The 11,083-nt window shown below is 32.9% G+C and overlaps 1 pseudogene; it reads left to right on the plus strand.

The window, feature by feature from the left end:
- Positions 1-546: 546 nt before the first annotated feature.
- On the plus strand, positions 547-1,009 carry LOC124899254 (annotated as a pseudogene).
- The last annotated feature ends 10,074 nt before the right edge of the window (positions 1,010-11,083 follow it).

The following is an 11,083-nucleotide window of genomic DNA, read 5'->3' on the forward strand; positions in this document are numbered from 1 at the left end:
TCCCACTTAGAAGCGAGTGTCAATCAAAATGACCCCAATCCATTTGATGAGCCTCTTTTTTTCCTCATTACAACAGTGGTTGATATGGGGGCAGAGATTACCGACCCTTACTGTAGGACCCCCTATGGTAGTAGAAACTCAATGAGCGCCTCACCTTCTATTTAGGGGTGGTAGATATTCCTTTATCAAAAATTGATTTGATTCTAGGGAAAAAACTTTTGATCAAAAAAGGGTGGAATTAACTTTATTATTCGATGGCTTTTCCCAGAATATATTTTGAATAATAGGAACCGAATTTGGGGCTTTTACCTTTATCCTCATGGGCATCTCCAAATGGATAAGACCTATGCCGCCTATCTCTATAAAATGGAGACCATTAGACCACACCGGAACCCTCCATATACAAAAGTTTTAATGGCCTTGCCTAATTGCCAAATTTTTCTATTATAATAAGGGGGTCATGGTGTATACTAAATTCTTTTTCTCAGTAAGAATGAATGTAAAAGGATGCTTGTGTTATGGTTTTTATAGTTGCATGAATTTTTGTTTGAGAAAAGGTCCCATCCTTCAATATCATGATTGGGTTGACCATGCCAGATCATGAGTGAATATAAAAAAAATGTACATAGCTGTTCCAGCTGAAATACTTGGAATAACTCTACCACTTCTACTAGGAGTATCCTTTTTAATGCTATCTAAACATAAAGTAATGGATTTTATGCAATGTCGAAAGGGTCCTGATATAGTACGATTGTTTGGATTATTACAACCTCTAGCAGATGGTTTGAAATTAATTCTAAAAGAACCTATTTCAGCAAGTAGTACTAATTTCTCCCTTTTTTGAATGGCTCTAGTGGCTATATTTATGTTGAGTGTAGTCGCTCGGGCCGTTTTACTTTTTTATTATGGTATGGTATTGTCAGATTCAAACATAGTGCTATTTTATTTATTTTCCATATCTTTGCTAGGTGTTTATGGAATTATTATAGAGGGTTGGTCTAGTAATTAGGGGGCGACCGTTCGATTACCTATGATAAACACCCTTGGTTTTGGCCTTTGAAAATTTCCCGAGTCTTGAACTTTTTGATCATCATGCTACTCACCATACGTGTCATATGGTGTGCGTACGATTCAGGTGACCCAACTCATAAGTTGTCCAGTGTGTGGTGGTTGGGTTTTTATTGTGGTTACAACTTGGTGGGTATATGTCGTATGGTTTGGTGACGGTTCATTATTTTGGTCTTTCACTTAATCTGGAACTTGGTAACTTGACTTGGTTCTGAGTATGAGTGTCTCATTAAGAGCCACGGGGATAGGTATGAGTGGTAGGGTGTAATCGTATGTTGTCCAGTATCAATCCCTTTGGATTTTGCCAAGGGTACAACTGGACCATACTAGTCATATGGTCTGGTCATGAGTTGGAGCCTTGGAGTCGTATGTTGGACAAAATGTGGTGTCCAACTTTCTGATCAAGTTAAGAGTGGAGGGTATCAATCGTATGGTGTGGATACGAGTGGATTGGTCCAATCGTAACCTCCAGTGAAAATTTTTATAGTTTAAGTTAGGGGTATTCTAAACATTTCCCCTCTCACTCCTTTTGACCCCATGACCTAAAACATCTTTTGGAGCTTAATTAACCTCTTATTCTCAATCAACCACTCTAAAACACTCTTAAAATCTCTCTCAAGCTTTGGGTTTAAGAAGAGGCTAGAGTTTCTTCAAAGCAATCAATTAAGGCTTTAAAGGGGTGGTTTCTCTCTGTCTTCCTTGGTGTCTAAGGCATGTTACTCCTCCCTCACTGTTATTTCAACTAAACGCATATTTTAATGAATGATTTTCATTGCATTATTATGGTATTATTTTGGGTTTTGAATGATATGTTGGGGGTTTTCATTGTTCTTAGTTAAATAGTGTTTTCCCATGTTTTACTTATATTTTTTATGTTATAATTATGATTTGAACATGTGGTTACATGAGAATGGTCAATTGGTACTTGGTTTTGGCTTTGGAAACTATATGCCCTCAATATGTTTGTAAAATGCTAATGAGAATGCTTTTATCACATAGTTTTACTATTAATGAAAACTTTGAATTGCATAACAAGGTAATGGAACCTAAATTGGTTTAAATGGTTTTAAATGGATTGGAGAGTGCTTGATGGGCATGGTAATGGTTTATTTGGAAACTTTGGAGTCAAATTGATTTAATGGCTTTGGTATGGCATAAATGGATATTATTGCAAGCTCTAGTTTTGGTATGACGATACCAATGGTTAATGCCTTATAAACAAAAATTCTTGGTAAATGGTTGGTTATGTGTTAATGGTTTTAATATGGTCTTAAAGATGGATGTGTTAGTAAAGCCGTAGAAGGTGGTGGTCCCTGGGGACCAAAACTAGAAACTCATGTATGCTGGTGTGAGGTTGGTCATAGTGACTATGTGCATCATGTCACGCTTCTATTTTAGGATATATACTAGTCATCTTAGGGTTTTTTTCTCTGATTCACACAACAAATAAGCACCGAGGCCCTTTCAGCGAGAGGGGGGAGGGGCTGAACCCACGTTACCCATAGGTGGATTTAGGATGGTAAAACTACACAATCCCAGGTTAAAGGTTTTAAATACATGCTAAATGCGGTTCCCTTTCCCGACATGGTATATATACATGTACGTATGTGGTTTCATATGGTTATTTACTTTGGTTTTGAATAATAGAACTATTTTATCCTTTTTACTGAGTGCATGCTACCATTTACCCTTTAACCCATCTTTGGGTGCCGTATCCCCACGTGATTCAAGAAGCGACCATACTCCTCCTTCTGCTCAGTGATATGGATTCGGTGACAGCATTCATATCAAACTAAATTGGTGAGATTCCATACTCTGAAAGACTCTATTTCATGTTACGGACTTCTTTTCATACTTTTGTTTCTTTCTTGGACTTTAGTTTTGGCTATGGTCGGGGGCATGTCCCGACTAGATGTTCTTGGATTTAAGTTAGAGGTTTTGCGCGACTACTATAGGCATAGGAGGTGTCGGTATTGGTGTCAGCCTTGGCACTGGTATTGGTATTGGGGCTGACACTGGGTGGATACTTGGTTAGATATTCAAATAGTTATGGTTATAACATTATTAAATACCTTTCCATTATAATTGTTCTATCTAGTTATATGTTCAGAATTAATTTGACACAGGGTACAGGGCAGTTATGGTGGGGTAGTGGGGGCGGTCTTCAGTCCGAGTCGGACTTAAGATGCCCGACATGACTAAGCCCTAGTTTGGGTCATGTCAGATTGGTATCAAAGCCTTATTTTCATGGTCAATTGGGAGTTCTCAAAGCCGTATCAAGTATAGTCTCTTTTAAGGGTGTGTAGCGTGCCACACTCATAAGGGAGAAGCTATGAGGTGTTTAGAAATATTTCTCTTTTTTGTGTTCTATTTTCGAGATGTAGAGTCTAAGGTTCTAAATTCTCCTATAATACATTTCAGAACATGCCTCCTTGATGATCTGAAGCTCACAGAAACTTCTATGCCCTACCTGAGGACAACGTTGATGGGACCCATCCTACTTATGCAGTCCAGACCCGATCTAGGGGTCCTGTTCCTGAATGCCCTCCTGGAGTACCACCAGCTCCATCCAGTCCTTTTCTAGCTCTATAGTTTGACGTGATGAGTGATGTGTTTTTTTAGTCTATTTATATATTGGCGCAGTTGGTAGCTTTTCAGGTTGACCGTGGTGCATCTATTACTCCATCTTCTCAGGCCATAAGGGTTCAAAAATTCATGATGTTGAACTTTTCGAATTCTATTAGTGTTAAGGTGGAGAAGGATCCACAAGGTTTCTTGGATGAAATGGAAAAGATATTTCGTGTTATGCTTGCCACGAATGTGGAAGGCATAGAGTTTGCCGCTTACCAACTGAAAGATGTGGCGTACTAATGGTACAAGCAATGGGATCAGTCAAGGGGTGACAGTAATAAGTTATCTCTAAGGGAAGATTTCTCTAATACTTTCCTAGACCAATTTTTTCCTCATGAGTTGAGGGAAACTAAGGCAAAAGAGTTTGTCAATCTAAAGCAAGGCAAAATATTAGTCAAGGAGTATGCCTTGAAGTTTCATCAGTTATCTCGATATGCTTCGAAGATGGTTTCTAACATGAGAGCTAGAATGAGGAAGTTTGCTTCTGGGTTGTCCAGAGATTTAATATTGAAGAGTAAGGCTGCCTTGTTGATCAAGGACATTGGAGAGTAAGGCTGCCTTGTTGATCAAGGACATAGATATCTCCAGGTTAATTGTGTACATATAGTAAGTAGAGAAAGAGGTGAAGAAGTAGGCTGAGATAGGAGAGAAGTAGGGCAAGAAGTTTAGGTTCTCAGAGCAGGGTGGTAACTAAAAATAGAATGGCAGGGATGACGGGAAGTGGCCCAAGAAGAAGTGGGGTAATTTTGGGTCTTACTCAACAGCTAGTGCTTCCTACCCAAAGCTATCGGGTGATAGGCATTTTTAAGGTGGCGACAAGTTTAGGGCACAAGGTGCCTAATCTCAGGCTAGTGGGGCCTAGTTGTCTCCCTCGTATCCTCCCTACAGGTTCTGTGGTAGATTACATTGGGGTTACTGTGAAGAAGAAAAGGATAAGTGCTTCAGCCGCGGACAACCAAGGAACATGATTAAGAACTGTCCTGCTGGTAAGGTTGCTTTTGGGGAAACCAAAGTTCCTGTTTCCCCTGCTTCAGCTCTGGCACCAATAGGTGCACTATCTGGCTCTAACACTAGTCGAAATCTCCTCTATGCTTTCACTACCCGCCAAGAGTTTGAGGCATCGCCTGATGTCGTGACTGGTATATTGAAACTCTCAATTTTATATTGGTTTATCAATTGGTATTTGGTGGCCTTCATGGAAATAATCTCCTTATCAGTCCTAAGGATTTATCATCCTTACGGAAAATCGATATAGATGATAAGAATTTAGGTGCATCTGAGAACATAAATCACTTTGGTAAAATTCCACAAGGAGGGGTGACCAAAAGAGAGATTGTGGTTACAATTTGGTTAACATGAAAATTATGTGGTCAAGGCACTACAGCAACCTGGAATTGATGTCAGGCCCTTAATGAGGCTGCCATCTAGGAAACCATAGCCTAATTGGATCGACCGAGTTCATCTTTTTCCAAAAGGGTATAAGGTGCCTGAGTTTGTTCTCTAAGACTTAGGCAACAACCTAAACTCAGGTTACGAAGTAATAAATCAGCCATTGAATAAAATTTTGATCGGAGAATCACACTGATTGGACCCGGTTCACAAGCTAGGATAGTTAACGCTACCTTGCGTGAAGACATGGGATTGCCGTAGAAGTCTCATGCCAAGCAAATTCTTGCCTCCTCTTCCTCTACCTATCTCGAGTAAGCTACATCCATACATAGTCTAAGCCTCTGATTGACTGTACTAGGTAAGGAATCTTAGTCCCAAGAGTTTTGCAGATATGGGCTTAGAAAGGACGGTCCTATATCAACTTAGTTGTTAAAGGCAAGTAGTACCCAAAGACTGACTTTCAAAAGACAACTATCTTAATCACGACGTTCTTAAAAGTTGGAGAGCCTATACGCTTACACTTTCATTTTAAAAAGGTTGGTGTTAGCATTAGCACTCGCTTAGGTGCTAAAGGTAGAAAGGTAGATATGTAAATTACTTAATCCTTGAAGTAGTGATATGGCCTATTAATCAAATTCAAATAGAGTACTTGTACTATACTAGATCTTCATTTCCTAAATACATTTTTTTCCAAGTTGACGATGCCAATGAGATAAGCACCATACATTTCTTTGTCACTCTCTAAAACCAATCATAGAAGATGACAAAAGGTGCATACTTCATATAAGATATGATGACCTAGTTGCAAATATTGAAAATTTAATGCGTCTGTCTTTCCGTTACGGGTCTTTATTGAGTTAAAACTTACTGCCTCACAAAATTCATCAATTAAATAGAGCATATGATATAGCATTAAATTATCACACTATAATTTAGCTCGTATGTATAAATTATCATATAGTAAAATGCACTAGGTACTTGTTAGTTAGAAGTTAAAGTTGACTTAACATTGGCATGTGGTATCTGTCTACATATATTCATGCATCTATCGACATGTTTCTGTTATATGTTATTGTTGAAAATCAGTTTAATCCGACACATGTTTAAATCTGAAATGGAGAGTATAATTGATTTTGAGTTTTCTAATTTTTTAGGAAAGGACATATCCTACAAAGTATATGGACTTTAGCACATAAAAATAATTTTTATGGTGGGTGTATATATGTGCTGCACGAAATTGATAAAAGACCACAGGAATATCGACGTTTTTTATCTGCATGGTCCCAACTTTTTTCGTTAGCTAAATACAGTTGCAGCCTCTTAAATTTACGTGTAAATACTGTATTCTTAGATAATTGAATTATAATTTGTTACGATTGAGCGCATATAATAAAAATATTCTTGTTAAATGTATTCAATTCAAAATTTTAAAAAAGCTTTTGTGCATGCATGTTCGAGTGTATATTGCACAAATAATTAATCACTTAAAAATATGTTATTTTCTTCGATTATGATATTAGTCTCAATAAGTTATACAAACATCATGTATGTTTCATTGATGATGATTCGTATAATTGAAGTTCACATATTTTCACTTTTCTCTTACCCTTTTCGAGGCCGCACTCTTTTTATTTTATTTTTAATAACTCAAATTTACAACCTCAAAATTAATGGCGAAGAATTTTACCATACGAGCCATCCATATTTCCACCTTTTGGTCATTTGTTTTCTCCATAATTTTCACTTTTCTAATTACCATGCAGCACGTGATGAGAATATTATTCGCCCCGTTTTAAAATAATTGGCCCTTTTTTACTTGGCACTCCCCTTAAGAAAATATTTATTAGGAGTTTATTTTACCAAATTAGTCATATTAATTATGCTTTGAAAATATAAATTTAAGTAAATATTTTTATTTAATCATTTAATGTTGAGGGTAGTATTGGAAGAACATAACAAAATACTCTTGATTTCATCAAAAAAATAACTAAATTGAAACAAATATTTTTAGAAAGAGAGTCAACTAAAACGAAACGAAGAGAGTATTCTATAGGGACCACTAATTTTTTTACTTATAGAAGTGAAAGCCAACTCTCTTTCTTCTTCTTAACAACCATGTTCAAATTTATTATTGATATATCACACCATGTGTCACATTTTAATTTCTCCATAGGCCACGTCTACTATAATAAACTACAAAAATAATAAGGAAATCTTTTAGAAATATCAACACTTTACTATAAAACTCACCTTTTATAGTCATATTTTATTTAATTATAATTTACTGTATTCAATTTGTACCTGCTGTATTCAGTTTTATCAATAGTTTGTATTCATATAATATATAAATGCAGTACCTATTTAGCCGTTATATTCAATTCACAACTGTTATATTCACTTTTACTTAGTGGTCTGTATTTATAAAAAGCATATATACACTACATATTTATCCTCGCCAAAAATACTACCATTTTTTTTCTTTTTCATTTTTTAAATATTTTTTCTTTTCATGTTTTCCTCGTTTTTTCTTCTTCTTTTTTCAAATTTTTCCTTTTTTTTTTGTTTTTTCTTGTTGTTTTTCTCTCTCTTCTATCTTTAACATATAATTCTTATTCTACTTTGATTTTTTTTGTTTTCTTTTTAGTACTTATTTTCTTTATCATTTTTTTGCTATTTTATATTTTTGTATTTTTGAAAAATATGACTACTCGAGCACAAGTCATAAATTATAACGTAAATACCACAATTGGTTATCGTACTTGTAGCCACACCGTCATTTATATTTTTGTATTCATTGATACAACTGTATTTGTATTTTAAAGTTCGCGCTTGTATTTGTATTTCGCATTTGTATTTGTATTTTATAATTCGCAGTTGCATTTATATTTGTTAGTTCGCACCATCATTTATAGTTTATATAATTCGCATTTATATTTTAAAGAACTATTTTGTATGTATATTTTATAATTGACTGTATATTATATTGGATTATATTTGTATTGTGGTTTTATTGTATTTGTATATTTAGATTATATTTGTATTAGTATTCTATTTTCATCGATGTCTTTTTATTTTTAAAGAATTATTTTGTATTTGTATTTATAAATTGATTGCATATTGTATTTAGCCGCGATTATGTACAATTTATCATTTGTATTCGTATGCAAACATATAAATGCATTAATTGTATTTTCCTGATTCTAAAATATATAAATATGTAATGTGTCATTTGATACAAGTGTACCTTTTTTATTTGTATGTCAAAATTATCATTCGTATTTGTAAATAAACAAACATCACTTGATACAAATACAATTACAAATAAATGTAACAAATGATTTTGCAAATACAAATATAATATGTTTTTGTATATATTATATTAGTATAAGAATTTGAACTGTATTTATTTGTATCAATAAATACAACCCGTATCAATAAATACACACAAGTATTCATAAAAAGAAAATCAATTGTTCCTTTTTAATAATTAAAAAATACAAATGATAGTGCACATTTGTATTTACATTTTATAGTTTACACTTGTATTTGTATTTTATAGTTCGCATTTGTATTTGTATTTTATAGTTCGCACTTGTATTTATATGTGTATGTTATAGTTCACATTTGTATTTGTATGTTATAGTTTACATTTGTATTTGTATTTTATAGTTCACACTTGTATCTGTATGTTATAGTTCACATTTGTATTTATATTTTATAGTTCACACTTGTATTTGTATGCTATAGTTCGCATTTGTATTTGTATTTTATAGTTCGCGCTTGTATTTGTATTTGTTAATTCGCACAAATGAAAAGAAAGAGAAAAAATGAAAAGGAAAAAAATGAGAGAAAAAGAAGGAGAAAAAATTAGAAAGAAGGAGAGTAATAGAAAATAGAGAAAAAAAAAACAAAAAAGAAAAAAAAAAGAGAAAAAAGAAAAGGAAAAAAAAAAAAAGAAACAAAAAAAAAAAAAAAAAAAGTGAAAAGGAAAAAAGAAAGAGAAAACAAAAAAAAAGGAAAAGAAAAAAATTGAAAAAAGAAAGTAATAGAAAATAAAGAAAAAGAGAAAAATATACGAGAGAGACTATGAATTGTAATTAGGGATAACTAATAGGCAAGAGGGGATTATAAATTCTAATTAATTGAAACTTAATCTAAATGGAGTAATTAAAAATTTATATTTAATTTGCTAAGTTAGTTATCCCTATTTTGAATAAACCTGCAGAACACATTGAGATCACCACCAGCAGAGAACAAAGCACCGAAAAGAGCATCACTTGTTGTTTTTACCAAAAATTTATTTTATGTGTTATGTGGTACCATAGGCTATGCAGCCTTTGGTAACAATGCTCCTGGAAATTTCCATGGATTTGGTTTCTATGAACCTTTTTGGCTAATCGATATTGCATTTGCATCGCCATCTACCTGATCGGAGCATACCAGGTATGTAAAAGTTGAAGTCGATTATATGAATCATTTATATTAATACAGATCTATTAAGGTTTACCTACCAATAGGAGTACTAATAATTAGTCTAATGCTATATATTGCTAGTATGTAATTGTATTAAGTTAAAAGAAATTTATGTATGGTCATTATGCTAAGTTATTATTATATTAAAATTTTAAATATAATAAAGAGTTATCAGTTGGTGTAGGTAAATATTATTTGATGATGTAAAATATATCTATAATCTGTATTTGTATCTATAGTCTATATCTATATCTATAATATATTAAAAGTGTGAAGACTCTTAGAAAAGTGATTTGAACTTTTTGTCCTTCATTAAAATACTCGACTCCATACAAAATCGTCTTTTCACCTATTTTCTCAAATTATATATTTTCTTAATCATATTTAAAATAAAGAGTCCAAATCCTAAAATATAAGATAAAAAATTATATATGGTTAGAATTAGGATCCTATACACATCTATAAAAGTACATAACTTTCGAAAAAAATTTACACAATTAGTGTTCATGCGCAAATACTTCTATAATTTATGTTCATGCGTAAATACTTCTATAATTAATATTTATGCGTTTAATTAGAAAAAAATCCTGAAATAGAAGAATTCTTTAAGAAAAAAAAAACCTCAATTGTGCTCCTATATCAGTGTTTCTTACGTCAACAAAATTGTAGAAATAGTAAAACTCAATTGTGTACTCCTGTATTAGTGTTCCTTACATGAATAAGATTGTAGGAGCAGTATATAATTATTTTAAAAGAAACTCAATTGTGCTCTTATGTTAGTGTTCCCTACGTGAATAGGATCATAGGAGTAGTATATATAAACACTAGCCTTGCAGGTTTAGGGCAAAAAATTAAATATATACGATACCGCTAAACCAATGGAATCCAGGTATATATTAATTTCTCCACTTTTTTCATGAAGTTTCATATGTCGAGGGGAGGGATGGTTGTATAGTGTTGTCACTGTTGGGTAAGTGATGATCTTGCAATCTATCCCTGAAGTATTATGCATCACAACATAATAATATTGATTTTTTTTTTTAACCAATGTTGTGATTTAATATGTTGTTAACCTTTTTATTTTCTTTTTTACAGTTTTAACTTTTTTTGTTCACGAGCAGGTTGGGATAATTAACTTACATTATATGTGGTCTTTACATTTAATTTATCCTCCTCTCCACAGTTATAATTTGGTCGACTAACCATTATTCCTTAACTTTTTATTGCCGAACTTTTTAGCTTTTCTGTTATGTGATTTGGTTTTGCTTTTTTATTTTTTATTTTTTTGTTATGTGATTTGCTTTTGCTTTTTAATTTATTTTTTTGTTATGTGGTTTGATTTTGCTAATTTTAAATTTCTTCTTTTTTTTGGATGGTTATTATATATTGTTTATAATACATCGTATTGTGTCATCTATAATTTATAATCTATAATCTATAATATATTAAAAGTGTGAAGACCCTTAGAAAAGTGATTTGAACTTTTTGTCCTTCAAACAAAACTGCGTTTTCACTATTTTTT

The sequence above is a fragment of the Capsicum annuum genome, chromosome 6 (assembly GCF_002878395.1).
Source record: "Capsicum annuum cultivar UCD-10X-F1 chromosome 6, UCD10Xv1.1, whole genome shotgun sequence".
Lineage (NCBI taxonomy): Eukaryota > Viridiplantae > Streptophyta > Magnoliopsida > Solanales > Solanaceae > Capsicum > Capsicum annuum.